We start from the raw sequence: 11335 nt of genomic DNA, 5'->3' as shown, positions 1-11335 counted from the left end.
ACTTTTGGAAAACCCCCAAAAAATGGATGTTTTTCTACTGTAAGCAAAATGGTGTTTGATAATAAATAGTAAGTGACATTTGACCTCAGTATTTGCATGGGAACAAGGGTGTGATGTGAATTGTGGCAAGCTGGAAAGTTCCTGGCCCGTTTAAAGGGGCAGAACTATTTTGTTCCAAATGACTATTGCCTTGTGGAAATCTGTCAGTATATTCAAACATCCTCTTTTCTTCTTTCTTTCTTTTTTGTCTTCTTCTTCTTCTTCTTCTTCTTCTTCTTCTTCTTCTTCTTCTTCTTCTTCTTCTCCTCCTCCTCCTCCTCCTCCTCCTCCTCCTCCCCCTTCTTCTTTAAGAGAAGCTGGAAATTCATTCAAATTTTTAGGTTTTAAGTTTTGGCTTAGATTTACTTCAAATTCTGTGCTAAGTGAGATGTATGTGACCCAAATCTGGCCCAGGTGTGCCAGTTTGCAGCCTCTGATTTCAATAATATGTCAAGACTAACATCAAAATAAACCTGCTTTGAGAGTTTTTGAAAAGAGACATTTGCCCTCTAACCTGGAGTTGATCTCAGCAATTCCAGGGCTGAAACTTCTTCTGATTTAAAAGAGTTCTTTCTATTCAAAATGCAAATATCTTTTAGAAAGTAACACATTAGGTTATTGTTAGTGATGTAAACCTTAATGTAAATGATAACATTGGATCCTTTTTTTTAAGATTTTATTTATTTGACAGAGACAGAGCGCACACACAAGCAGGGCGAGTGGCAGGCAGAGGGAGAGGGAGGCTCCCCTCAGCGCAGGGAGGCCGATGCGGGGCTTCATTCCAGGACGCTGAGATCATGACCTGAGCCAAAGGCAGATGCTTAACTGACTGAGCCACCCACGCACCCCAACATTAGATCCTTTTAAACTGTTGGATATATAAGATGTGAAGATAGGAAGAAACTGAACAGAGCATATCAGGTTAGAGGAACAAGCCACCTGGAATAAGAATGAACCAGAAGCTGTGTTAGGTTCTAAAATTAAAGCTTCTACTTCATGACTGGATTTTGAGTCAGTCCTTGACTTTGATGTTTAATGATAGTTCCAGTGGGCAATCATTGTTCTTTTCATAAGTCTTGAGACAAAAAGATGGAGACTGTTTCACTTTGATGGAATGTTCTTCTCCTTGATTAGTGTCCATTTTCCAGATGCCAAGATGTTGAGGAAGAGGCAAGGATTACTTGTAGATGAAGTTCATAAATGGAGCCCATACAAAAGCCCCACCATGTATATCTCTTCTAACAGCTAAAGAGCAATATCTGGTTTCCTCCTTAGACATGGAGTCCTGGTTAAAATGCATCCAGTGAGAGGGATAATGTCAATCCGTTAGGACTTCAGCAGAGGGAACTTGAAAGAATGAGAAATGGCCACAAAGAATGGGATGTGGGAGGGGCTGGACTTCCCTGAGGAATCTTCAGCCCAATGGGGGCCGCCTTACCTCAGCGTATTTAACTTTTTTATAAAAGGACAAAAAGAAGGGATGCCCAAACCAGACATGGGGAATTGAAAAGGCTGGGAAGTACAATCTTTGTCATTATTTTGTCTGTATGCAGCTTTGTGAGTAGATATGACAGTGTTATTTCCTTCCCTGGAAGCCTCCTCCTCTCTTCTCCCACCTACTCTTACTTCGCTGCTTCTCTCTTAGACATCTCAGTGCTTGAATGAATCTCTGATTGCTTCTACGTGGTAATTTAAGAAATCATCAGGGCAATATTTGAATCTTCCAGGAGGGTCGTCTATAATTCTCATCTCAAGTTATTCAAGGATTAACTTCATCATTAGAATATTTTTCTGTTCTGAATTTCTTTTATGGAATCCCTGTCCCCTGGCAAAGAATTTTAGAGCCAAACAAGGAGGAACTGACCATTGTCAAAGCATTTGGGAAAAGGATGATGACTTTAGGAAAAAAAATGTAAGTTCATGTATTATTTGGATTGCATGAGCTGGGTATTTCTCTCAAGTGATTTTTTTTTTCAATACCGACTGAGTTTGGTTTCTCCTCTTTGTCTCTTAGGTATATTTTTCAACTAATATCACTTCATTCTTTCAGCTGATTTCTTTATCACCTGATTATATTCTGTTTTCCTTTAATTATTCTTCTTATCTAGATTTTAATGGGAATTCCTATTTCCCCACACCTTTACCATACTGGATGTTATCATTATCTTGCCAATCTGATAAGTAAGTATTAAACATTTGCATCTTTATTTACAATGAGGTTGATTTTTTAAGTGGTTTTTATTGTATTTCTTCTTTGTGAATTGCCTTTTCTTGACTTTTCCCCAATTTTTCTTTGGCAGTGACTTATTTATAAAATACATATCATAGAGAACTAAGGGCTGAGACTGGATGAATAAATTAAGTCTGATTTAAGAGGGCTTAAAAGCCTGACTGACAATTTGAATCTGGTCTATTACACAATAAGACCTTACATCAATTATTTGCATCTAGGAAGGGCCAATCAATTTTGGACATCTTTAAACTGTAAAATATAATATGTCTATAGAAAATTGTAAGAAATAGACCATTTGGGCATTCCAGAAATTTCCCCTGCCCTTCCTTGAATACAGTTCTTTCCTTCACTTTCCTTCACCTCTGCAAGCACTATTCAAACTGACTTTTACCACCTCTGCCAACATTTGGTTCTGTCTGGTTTCTGTGAAACCTCATATGATACCATCATTTAAGGTCATCCTTCTTTTGCTCAATGTTATGTTTGTTCAGTTAGTCTGTGTTTTGGATATCTCTTGGAGTTTGTTCCTTTTTATCACTGTATAGTGTTTCTTTGTATGAATATACCACAATTTGTTCATGGACTCAGATGTCGATGGACTTTCAGGTAGTTTCAGTTTGATTCATTACAAAGATCCATTGCTCTTTGAACGTACTTTACTAGTGGAATTGTTCTATCAAGTTTTATAATGAATTCCAAAAGCTTTTCCAAAATGGTTGTACTAATTTATACTTGACTAGCATAGGGGCACCTGGGTGGCTCAGTCAGTTTGGCTCTCAATCTCAGCTCAGGTCTTCATCTCAAGGTCATGAGTTCAAGCCCCATGTCGGGCTCCACACTAGGTTTGGAGCCTACTTAAAAAATAAAATAAAATAGAAAATATACCTGACTAGCATAAAGTGATATTGTGCTCTCCAACCTCACCCACTTGGGTGTGTAGTGAAATTTCATTGTGGTTTGAATTTGCATTTCCTGATTATTAGTGACGTTGAGTGCCTTTTTTAACGCTTCTTGGCAATTAGATATTCTCTTCTGTGAATTGCTTGTCTAAACCCTCTGTCCAGTTTCTATTAAGTTACATAGGACAGAATGTACAAATAAGTAATATTAGGGATTGTAGATGCCAAGTTTCTTACTGTTTGAGAAGGGAATTATAATCACAGAAAGGTAGAAAGCTAAAATGATCCCTGTGGTGTTGATTGGAAATAGAATGATTGATGTGAACTCATGGTTTTCAACATATGTAAATGGATATGTAGATATCGATGTAGGCAGGGAAAGTATGAGATGAGCCTGGAATATATTATTATGACAGGAAGCAAACAAAAACTCAAATGGAATTGTATCAGAAAGACACAGAATCCAATTTGGATGGGCCCCACTGGCCAAGTCTGAGACAATTTGAGCATAAAAATAAATAATAATAGCAATGGATTATGACTCATTGAACAAACAAGTTTAAAGTTTGATGAAAAATAGGATATTTACTTGGTTTCAAATTACTTCCCATGAAACATTTATTAAATAGAAACAGGAAAAGCGTAACATTACAGTGAAGAATACTGGCTGACAACACATTAATCAAATGATCAAGATGCACACCATCAGTAAATTGGACAAATTGGACTGTACCACCTAATAAGATGCAATAAGAACATAGCATCAACTGCATTGATAGTCCTACCAATAATGCATACTGAATGAGGAAGCAGAGACAGTGAAATTGAGGGACATTCTAGAAAATAACTGGCTTATAATCTTCAAAAATGTCAAAGTCAGGGGTACCTGGGTGGCTCAGTCATTAAGCGTCTGCCTTCGGCTCAGGTCATGGTCCCAGGGTTCTGGGATCAAGCCTTCATCGGGCTCCCTGCTCAGCGGGAAACCTGCTTCTCCCTCTCCCACTTCTCCTTCTCCCTCTCCCAAACCCCCTGCTTGTGTTCCCTCCCTCGCTGTGTCTCTCTCTGTCAAAATGTCAAAGTCATAAAAGTTAGAAAAGGCGGAGAAACCATCCCAGACTGGAGGAGAATAAAGAGACTTGAGAAATAAAGACCATGCAATTCCGAACTGTGTCTTCAGTGAAACTTGAGTGGGATCTGAGGATCTTTTTCAAGACTATCAGATAATTTACTGCGATTCAGCCTCTGCTTGAAAGGCTATGAGAAAGAGGGCTGAGAGGAGAGTAACCGACTTGGGGGGCTGGTGGCGTCTGGGACAGATCCTAAGAGCCTGTGCAAAGCATCCATGGAAGGGTCTGTGGTCACCTCTGTCCGCAGACCCTGGGCTGGTGCGGCTCTAGCGCACTTCCTTCCTTTCCTACTCTCCTTCTTCCTCCATCTGCGCCTCCTCCCTGCATCTGGCATCTGCCGGCCCAGTGCCTGGGCCAGGCGGGACCCAAAGGTCCTGCAGGACTGCAGAGGGCGTGCAGCAACCTCAGGAGAGTAGGCACTGCCACCGCTCGGATGCATGGGCTCAGCTCGCACGTCTTGCACTGCCCCATCTCGTATCCCGCTGAGTAGAAGGCATGAGGTCCTCCCCGCCAGCTCTGGGGGCCACTGGGTCATACCTGTCCCGGGGGTCCCGGAGTGTCGCAGAGCTGGAGCTAAAGCCAGAGCCAGAGCCAGAGTGGCTGCCCTGGCGCGTCTTGGTCAATGTCTCCATGTAGGGAAGGCTGTTCCATGGTGCACACGGTCCGGCCTCCCTTGTTCCCAACGAGCACCATGGGCAGGTCTTCCAAGTTCTTCACCCACTTCGTCCGCTGCCTGCACTGGTGGATGTCCTCCACCAGGACATGGGGCTGTGACGGTGAGCACGCAGTCAGTAAATACATGCAGCCAGGCCATTTTTAATGTCATTTTCCAGATGCTGATGTTTTTTATCGTGGTTATGTTTGTGGGACATACACTGGAATATTTGGTGTGGCAGGTATCCATTTGGGATTTGATTTTACTTTACTACGAGCTAGCCGGTTAGCCTTTTGATACTTCACTGATGCTGACAGAAGACCCAAGACCTCTGGGTCAGAGACAAAGGAATTTATTACTCATGGCACAGGAAGCAGCATGAACATCACTTGCATCTCCTCCCCTTTCCCCCAAAATCCCATGGGGGCAACACAGAGGGTCCAGATGGCACCTGCACAGTGGATGGCAATACAGAGAGCAACACTGAACTTAGGGAACCTGTTGTTATATAGCAAACACTAAGCTAGACTGATTTTTGCCCAGAACGTTGCCTTGTCCCTCAAGGTTTTTCACTGCCAACAGAACCTGGGAATATACAAGGGGATAGAAGGTGTATATCTATTAAAATGTACAAGAATTTTTGTGGCAGTGTTTATATTACTCCTACTATCTCAAGATTGTGAGCCACTTAAGCGTCCATCAATAATAGAGAATCTAAGTGAATTATGGTGTATTCCTACCTGAATGAAAAGGAATGAACTACTGGTACATAAAGCAACATGGATGAATCTTATGAACATAAGGTGAAACGACCGCTTCCAGATACAGACCATGTATAGTGTATTGTTTCATTTATATACACTTGAAAAGCAGACAAGGAACCAATTTACAGGAAACACTAATAAACTTTCCCATCTTCCTAATCTCCAGAGACACCCGTTTTTAATAGAACAGTAGGCACCCTTTCCTATTTTCTCCTAGTTAAACAGGCAAATATAGTCATTTATACACACATATCTCTGGTTTCTCTCTTTTGTTTCATTATTTGTGTTTACCATTATCTGACACACTCTATCAACTTTAAAATCTAATTTTTATTTGGTAATTTGTCATGGGATTTTCTGTAAATCAATAGCTATAGCTGGAACTTTTAACTCTAATTTGTCTATCCACACATTCATAATTTTACAGAAATAAGAAGACATGCTGGTGTTTATTTTTAGTGAAGCCTTTTTTTATTTCTATGCATTCCCCCTTTCCCCACACGATCCCTCCTACTTCTCGAACAACGTGGTATTTCTCTCCTTGCTTATATTATCATTTATAAATATATAATGTATATATATAATCATTTATGTATAGCAAACAAAAACTTATATATAAATGTAAAAAGTATGTTCACGTTAGTATTCCCATAATTACAATTTTTATTTAATATTTCTACTCTACCTTTTCCCAAAATACATTTAACGTACCATTCACTCAATGAATAATCAAAGCTCCATATAGTAGACCAAAATTCAAAATATTATATAAATACACACAATTACTACTGCATTTTAAAGGTGGAAATAGTGTGGATAGATTTATTTCTCATCACAATTCAAATATTATATGAGGAATTGGGGGAAAGTACTTTCTTTGAATTAAACATAAGGCTTTATCAGGGTATATTGTTTGCCTCCTACCGGTAACAAATGGAAATATTAGGCTCAATAATATGCATTAATTTTTCTGTCCAGTATCTGTATTTTATTCTCCTCTCTCTGGTGGGGAACAGCTTCCTCATTAAATCATTAATGTTATTGCTTATAAGGAGTTATAGGTAGTTAACAAGACGTTCTTTCGTTATACTTAATTTAAATTATCTCGTACCTTTTGAAAGATATAATTTCAATAATTAAGGTTAATTTCTATTTTTTAAGAAAATTATCCTGTGAATTGACATGTATTTCTTCAGAAATAAAGGCTAATTAACATATGGAATTAAAAGAAACTCATGGCGTTTTATGGTATTTTCATTTTTTTAAAAAAGGCTGATATTAACTTCATTAGAGTTTACAAAAATTGTTTCAGAAAGTTAAATGGAGATGAACATCAATTCAATAAGTTTAAAAGATATTCTCAGTTTCAAACTCCATCATAAATCTGTGTCAAGTATGGAAAATATGTAGACATATACCTCACGAGTTAATTTTTTTTTTGACATCGATTTTCTACCAGAGGCTGGGGATTTATAAGCTTTTCATTGTTAAACACAGGAATAATGATGTTACCTATACTTTACCCTAAAAAATAAGAAGGAGATGGGCTTAAGAAACAAGACTCTGAAGAGCCAGCCTAGAGTTACACAGGAGAAACAGAGAGGATTTCTCTTTGTACATCGCCCCCCCATCTGATAATGTTTTCTAGGTCTGAGGTCCCAAGGAGAGATGGGTCTGGTTTGCTGCTCACCTACCGTTACTGCTCACCTACGGTTACTCCTCCACATCTTTTCTCTTCTCTTCTCTCTCCCCGGACCAAGCGCCAGCCGTTTTGGTGGCTCTGTTCCTTAGTCTCATGATCAAATTTCTTATTCGGAAGGAAGTACTCCATCTCTGACACCAGGCAGCTCTTTCAACAGACAGGCTGAAAACTGCAAACTGAACAACCCCAGGGGTCAGCTATTCATTATGAGGGAGGTAATCATTCATAATCATATGCCAGTTGCTGGAGAGCACAGTTTAAATTTTGCTAACCAGCTTTGGGCAGCTGGTTATCACTATGGGCAGCTTTGTTATCAAATCTCCTACAATAGAATCTCACCTGACTTAGGTCTTGTTGTTTCTGTGCAATTATTGCTTTAAGCTGACAAAAATTGCCTTGCATTAATATTTAACATTAAAATCAATGATTACTCTAGCACAGTGACAGAATGCTGCTGCTGAATGCTATTGGATTTCTCATTAATATTAATTTGTAGTTTGTAGGGAAATGGTTTAACAACTGAGCTACACACATGTAATTCAAATATTGATTAACCAGGCCATAAATCTGTAATCATGAAAAAAATTGCTCTTAACCATCTGTGTTTGATTTTATGGTCTTAGCATTTTCAAAATCCATCGTATTTCAGTAATAACATGCAATGTACTTTTTCTAGTATGTTAGTTATTAGCAAATATTTTCCAATTTTATTTTTTTTAGATTATTTATTTGTCGGAGAGAGGGAGCACAAGAAGGGGGGGCAACAGGCAGAGAGAGAAGCAGGCTCCCTACTGAGCAAGGAGCCTGATGCGGCACTCGATCCCGGGACCCTGGGATCATGACCTGAGCTGAAGGCAGACGCTTAACCGACTGAGCCACCTGTGGGTCCCAATTTTCCAATTTTCTGACCAGCATAAATTTGTTTTTGGTTGCCAGGAATGATACAAAATTTTCTGATGGATCTTTACCTAAACGCAAATCTTTACCTGATATCAATATCATTATCAACCATGATTTACTGAATGTGTTTTAAGAACTTAGGACTGAACTGAGAATCTAATTTTCCTTCATATAGGAAAATTATGCTATTGATCCCACATTGGTAGGGATTTGAATTGCTTTTCTTGATTGTGTAATTAACTTCCATTACGTTTAAGTTATAAATACACATGTCATGTTTGTAACATTAGATGAGTGTGTGGCCACAGAACAGAAATTAAAGATCCACCACCCTAACTGGGTGTGTTTTTAAATTCCAAGCAGAAATCTTGCTTTCTATAAGACAATAGTTTATTTGTTCATTAACAAATATTTATGAATGTGTAATATTTATGAATGTGTATGCTGATTTTTGCAGTGGGGTAGACAAATGAATAACACATGTTCTTTAACCTCAAGTCATCTTACTATAAACAAGGAAAATTGTTGAGGCACGTATGCAATAACCATAATACAAATTCAACTTTTCTTTTGTTTGTTTATTTTTTTTACTGTCTCCCTAAGACTGTGAGAACCAGAGGGGAGGGGGCAAAATTATTGCAGGAATGAAGCTTCCTCTAGGGGTCTGTCATATTTGGGTGTGCCCTCACTGGAAAACACATACTTTAGGCCAGAGCAGTAGAACACAGACCTTAGTATGTGTGTCACAGAGTCACTTGGAGGACTTGCTAAAACACAAGTTTTCTGAGCTCCGGCCCCAGAGCTTCTGATGCCATGAGTCTAGGACAGGGGTGGGGTAGGGTCTAAGAATTTGCATTTCTAGTAAGTTTCCAGATGATGCTGAAGTTCCTGATGGAGGAACCACACTTTGAAAAACCACTGGATTAGAGATTCCTAAAATTGGTTAATAGAAAAATTATATAGGGAGCATTTTCTTTCCTCCTTCCTTTCTCTGAAAACTTTCTCTTTTTCTTCCCTTTCTCCTTTCCTTCCTTATTCATTTTTTCCTTTTGAGCATGGATCATCCTCCTTCTTACTCTTAAGGGATGCAGTGGGTCTATGCCAAAGATCAAAAATAAACACAAAAAGCTTACCCTATGGTTTGCTGAATTCTGGGTTAGTTAATTTTCCTTTCCGCTGTATGGGGAAAATTAAATAGGGGAGAGGATTGAGTGAACATGCTAGGTAAGTGTAAAATAAAGGGTTTGGTTAAATAAAGTGGATAATTGTTTGTACTCTTTGATTTGGTTCACTGACAGGTGAATTCTCTGGTGTCCAAAGGTGGCAGGATTGAGAACATTCTAAAAGGCCAGTTTTGACTGCTAATGGACTATGCACTCCCAGGGCTGGGGGTCATAAGGAGCTAAGGGTGGTCATGCATAGTGTAGTCATGATGAATGACTTTGAGTTAATGTGACCCATCCTTCACCTCCTCCACATCAGGGGTGTTTCTCTATTTTTAAGCAGCTTCAAGGTCCTTTGTCACTTTTCACTCTTACTATTCTTAATCCAGTAACCCATCCTTTGTGTTTCCCAAGCTAGACTATGAGAATACCACAAATAACTATGGGGCACCTTCAGGGAGCATCAACTTTAATTAAAAGTGCACTGCTAACTTATCTCTCAAAAGAGACTCTAATGGTGAGTATTTCAAGCACCATAGATGTGTATGTGTGTGTGTATTTTATATGCTGGTAGGTTAGTAACAGTCTTAGTCATAAACAGTATTTGCAACTATTTTTTCTGATTGCTGAGTATGGAAGATGACAAAACCAGCCCTGCAAAAAATGATGTAACTTCCATTACCTAAATTGCCTTCATTGTCTGTGCCTACAGAACATGGCTAGATGATATCACACTGAATTAATTGATTTAATAATTCTTGTTATCAACAGGACAGCCAGTCCTCTAAAATCCGCTTGTATGTAATCAATTACTGAACTGGTTAATATGTAAATCTAGTTAATATGTGATATGGCCAAACCTATCAAAATCTGAAATCACTTCTTATTTTACCACTTCTATAAGTGGTAGTCAATAAATAAGAATGGAAGTGGTCAGTGTAACTGAGATATGGCAGATGACTTCAAAATAGAACAGCATTCTCCTTGGAAATGGCCTTTAGAGATTTGGTATTTCTTTCTCCTCCAAATCATAGAGTCATGCCACTGAAGGGAACTTCAATTTGATGTTCCACCAAACGGAGAAGTCTCTTCTGCATCTCCCTGAGGGATTATCAGCTGGCTCCTGCTTTACCACTTCCAGTGACAATGAACGTATAACCGTTCTCTTATTGGGCAGCTCTAAATGATGGAAGGTAATTTTGTTTCCAAAATTTTCACAAAAATACTAATTCTTCTGTGAGTCAGGTCTGTGTGATTCCCAACTTCACATTGTTCTCTAGTATCACAGTGCCTCCTAATGCATGCATACTGTGTGCCAAGAAATTTGTAGGATAATTGTTAGGAACAGAAACATTAATGAGACCCAGTGCCTTTTCTTTAGGTGTTTATAATCTGCTCGTAGAAGAAATAATACATGCACATAATTATTTCTAATTCATGTGCCAAAGAGAATCTTTAAGTTCCATGAACTTTTGTTCAGATGAGGTTAAAAAGGAACTATACCCAGATGGAAAGAGGTTTCATGGAAGAGAAACCTGATAGGCAGAGATACTGAGGTCAAATGGGGAGAACATTCGAGGCAGAAGGGGGGGGGCGTGTGCATCGTGGGGACAAAAATATCGGGCAAGTTTAGAAATAAAAAGTAAAACACCTGGAATGCAGCATAAAATAAAGATGTGAGTAAAATAGAAGGCTTTCTTTCTCAGATGGCTTGGGATCAAATCACAGAGTACCCGGAAGCCAGAGACAGCCTTATGGATTTGATCCTCTACAATAGCGATCTCCAAGGTGGGGCTTCAAATCCGGGAGGTACGTAAGAGAATGCACTGGGGTGTGAAGAGATATCGAAACTT

Source organism: Zalophus californianus, chromosome 3 (genome assembly GCF_009762305.2).
Source record: "Zalophus californianus isolate mZalCal1 chromosome 3, mZalCal1.pri.v2, whole genome shotgun sequence".
Lineage (NCBI taxonomy): Eukaryota > Metazoa > Chordata > Mammalia > Carnivora > Otariidae > Zalophus > Zalophus californianus.
Note: the sequence above shows the minus strand (reverse complement) of the source record.